Consider the following 4,766-nt stretch of genomic DNA (forward strand, 5'->3'; position numbering starts at 1 on the left):
AACCTTTCAAAGATTCATTCACAGATTCAACCACAAAACGCAAATGAATAAGCTGTCAAAAAGAAAACATTAAAATCTAGTAGAAATAGATAAAGCCATAGCATACACCAGTCTCTACCTCACAAGAGGACTGGCTAAACAACATGCTAAGCACTCTGCCATTTTTAATGGCTCCTAAATTACTGTTAGTTTTTATACTTTTATCAGTCTACACTCTTTTCCTTATATTTGAATTGTTTTCCTCTACTATGACAAATTTCATCTTTTAAGACTCAACTTGTGGGACCAGCAGTTGGTATAATGGCTAATGTTGCTGGACTCCCATGTAGTCAACCACAGTTCGAGTCCTGGACCTGGTGGCTTAAACTCACACCGGGCACATGGGTGTGTGTGCCCAAGATCCAATATGCATATCAGTATTGTGAGTATATTCTAGTGACAGAGCATTTTAAATTATCTTTAATAAATAATTTAAAACGACTTTAATTACAACCAGATGGTCTTCCCACAGCACATCAGTATCTTCAGAGTTCACTTTTTATACTTTGAATACAGATCATAAATGTGTATTTTAAAAGATAGTCTTATGACCTAATAGTTCCTGTGTAAAAACAGGGCATGTCTAAGTGTACGCTAGGCCCAAAGAGCACAGGATGCTGTGAGATAGGAAATAAATATAAAACGGAAATAGTTTTCTTTCTTGAAAACAAATATGTTTAAATTTCTTATGAAAGGTAAAGAAAAAAAAGTGAGAAACATACAAGTGAAACTTTAAAAATTATTTCAACACCAAGGGCCCCTTCACATATAATTTCCTTTATGAGAGAGAAGGGAAAGTGGGAATAAAAGGGAGACAGAGTCTAGCCACATCAGATCCTTCTGCCCCCCACCCCATCATAATTAGCTAGCACCGCAGGCACATACCGCTGCACCCCACATGTCAGGTTGGCCCAAGAACAAACCCAGGTCTTCCCATGCAGCTTCCAGCCTCCCCAAGCAGTGCCACATTCCCTTTGTGCACCATGGCTGGGCTTCCTTTATCATTTGACATCTACAAACCCTGTACGTGGGTTTCAGCGGCTGTTTCTAAATTGTGATCTGAGACCCAGGGGTTCAAGAGATGACCAAGGGATACAAGAGGGCAAAGAACACTGCTACTTTTCATTTTCACTTCATTCTCTTGTGAGTATATGACAGAGTTTTTCTGAGACATGATGTGTCATAACACTAGAGCTGTAATGGTGGGCCAAAGTTGTAACAAATACTGGAGTGTATGACTGTATGATTATACTTAAATTCTCTTAGCTTTAGTTTCAATATAGTACATATCAATAGATGGATCTCAATTAAATAAAAAGTCTTTGGAATAAGCAATAGTTTCTTGTTTAGTTTCAGAGAGATTTTTGCTATAGGGCATGTGCACTCATCAGAGAGACAGAGAGACAGAAAGCAATAAATCATTCTTCAGGGGAATGACCATGCCCCAATCTCTTCTGTATCCTCCTCTTTGGATTTGGAGCATGCACGCATGCACACGCACACACTCAGGTGAGTTTTAAGCCACTCGGTCCAGGATTCGAACCACGATTGACTACATGGGAGTCCAATGACATAACAATTAATTAGCTATCTGCTAGTTCCAGAATCTGCAATAAAGTTTAAGAATATAAAAGGACCCTAAGGCCAAAATGTTTCAAAATTTTTGTTTTATAGAACTGTAGCTACCAAATAGTAGAGAATGACCCATTACTTTCCTTATATTTGATCACTGATGATACCAGATACCACACATATACACACAGTCTCTCTCACACACACACACACACCTGCATGCATGTGCACACACACATACACACACAGCCTGCTAATAAGAAAATCTCAGTGGTTAAGATCATTAGTGTAACACTAAAATGATATAATGGAAGAGAAAACACAACTGACATGTTTGCAGGTAAAGCTTCTCAAGAGAAGGTCAGAACTCCAATGAGTATTTTAAAACATTGGGAAAACTGGGGCCAGGCCAGAGGGTAGCATGGAGTTTAAGTCACTGGAATTCCCACATGGCCAACTACAGTTCAAGGCCTGGACCAGGCAGCTTGCTTTCTCACTCTCCCTCCATCTCCATGTCTTTCTCTGGCAAAACTCATTGAAAAAAATAATAATAAAACCCAAATGTCCACAAAGAGATGAATAGATTGAAAAAGTGTGGCATATATACTTCATGGAATACTATTCAGCCATAAAAAAAAACAAGACCCTGGCATTAGATAGAAAGTGGATGGGGAACCAGCAGTTAGCGTAATGGCTGTGTCCCTGGAGTCCCACGTAGTCGAATGCGGTTCGTGTCCCAGACCCGGTGGCTTAAAACTCATGCCGGGCACGTGTGCATATGTGCCCAGGACCCCGAGAGGAGAATGGAGGAGAAGGGATTGTGGCATGACCATCCCCCCTGGGGGGTGATTTCTCGCTTTCTGTCTCTATGTCTCTCTCTGTCTGTCTGGCGAGTGCACGCGCCCTATAGCGAAAATCTCTCCAAAAAAAAAAAAAGAAAAAGAAAAGAAAGTGGATGAACATGAAAGATTTATTGCTGATTGAAGCAAGTAAAACTATGAAACAGAGATATTGAATATCTGCAATTAACATATACCAACTGTCTACATTCTATGGTGGAGATAGAAATAGAAAGTTCAGAGGACATGAAAGCACTGAAAATTGTTATGACCACTGGGGACAAAGTGGAAGGAGAGTGGGAGAGGTAGGGAAACTTGGGGAAAAATGGAGAAGTAAGACATTTGTGGGACACAGATATGGTGTGTTGCCTGTTGATGTCATGTATAGTATTCTCAGCTCACCTGTTGTGTGGTGTGTATCATGTTGGGTAAAAACTCTTTACAATCTAAATGATGTATAGCAATTGAATGTACAAATAATAATAAAGAAACTGAAAAAATAAATTAATTAAAAAATAAATAATTCTTTAAAAGACTTGGAAAAACTTAAGAGTCTCATAATTAATCTCTAGATTCCTACCTAGTATAGGGATTTCACGTTCGATACTTTAGGGAATCGAAACATAAAATCTGGGTAAAGTATTTTTACAAGCAAAATGATAAATAGCAATTGAATGTTTAAAAAAATAATTGGAATAATAATAATCTGGAAAAATAATGAAAAGGTATCTGATGATGACGACGAGGATTTTAAAGTCTTTGTATTGACTAATATTCATAGTATTTCTTCTGGAAAAAGGAATGTAATACACTGCAAAGTTATATGTGATTCAATATAACATAAACAAGATTATGATAATAACTACATTAAATGAAAAAGAAGCATCTGAGTTAAAGCTTACATTTAAAAACTCTCTTTTACTTATGCTTTTGAATCTTTTTATATTTTTTTGGAGAGATTTTTGCTATAGGGCACATGCACTCACAGAGAGAGACACAGAGAAAGAAAGAGAGAAATCACCCCCCGGGGGGATGGCCATGCTGCAATCCCTTCTACTCCATTATCCTCTTGGGTTCTTGGGCACGCACGCACATGTGCCCAGTGTGAGTTTAAGCCACCAGGTCTGGGACTCGAACCACGGTCAACTACATGGGAGTTGAGCGACATTGCCATTACACTATCTGCTGGTACCAAAACCATTTGATCATATCGGTTGGTGGAGAAAAAGCATTTGATAAGATACAACATCCATTTGTGACCCTGAGCAAAATTGGCATAGAAGGGTCATTTCTCAACATAAGAAATGCTATCTAATGAAAAACCCAAAGCTAACGTCATTCTCAATGGGGAACAGCTGAAAGCTTTTCCAGTAAAAACTGGTACAAGACAAAGATACCTACTCTCTCCACTCCTTTTCAATATAATAAGTCTGCCAATACAATCAGAAAAGTTAATAAAAGGCATTTAAATAGAAAAAGAAGAGGTGAAATTATCTCTATTGTATATGACATGATTGTACACATAGAAGACCCAAAAATTCATCAAAAAAATCCTGGAAGAAACAAATGAATACAGTAGTTTCAAGATACAAGATCAACATATAGAAATCTATAGCATTTCTATTTATGAACTGCAGGCAGACTGAGAAAGAACTGAAGAAAGTAATTCAATTTATCATAGCCACAGAAAGTACAAGATATCTAGAAATATATCTAACTGAAGAAGTTAATAGCTCCATAAGATAAACTATGAAAAGCTAAGAAAAGAAACTGAAAATGACACAAAAAAGTGAAAGGACATCCCATGTTCTTGGATTGGAAGAATAGATATAATCAAAATTGCAATGCTACCCAATGTGATCTACAAATAGAACTATCATATGATCTAGCAGTCCACTCCTTGGTATCTACCCAAAGGGCAAAAGAATGCTTAATGGGAAATGTGTTTGCACATCAAAGTTTATTGTGGCATTATTCACAATGGCTAAGACATGTGATAATCTATATATCTAATATAATACCAACCAAAGTACTAGAGACATTTTTCTCAGATCTAGAAAAGACAATCATACAATTTGTCTGGAGTCATAAAAGACTTGTATTGCCAAAGCAATTCTGTGTGAGAAGGGTGGAGTGGGTGGCATCTCATTCCCTGACCGAAAATATACTATAAAGCTACGCTAATCAAAACAGCATGGTATTGGGACAAAACAGATATGTGGGTCAATGGAACAGACTAGAGACCCCAGAAATAAACTCCCAAACATGCAGCCAACTGATGTTTGACAAAGGGTACCAGTCAATCCAGTGGGAAAA

The sequence above is a fragment of the Tupaia chinensis genome, unplaced genomic scaffold (genome assembly GCF_000334495.1).
Source record: "Tupaia chinensis unplaced genomic scaffold, TupChi_1.0 Scaffold000356_1, whole genome shotgun sequence".
Classification (NCBI taxonomy): Eukaryota; Metazoa; Chordata; class Mammalia; order Scandentia; family Tupaiidae; genus Tupaia; species Tupaia belangeri.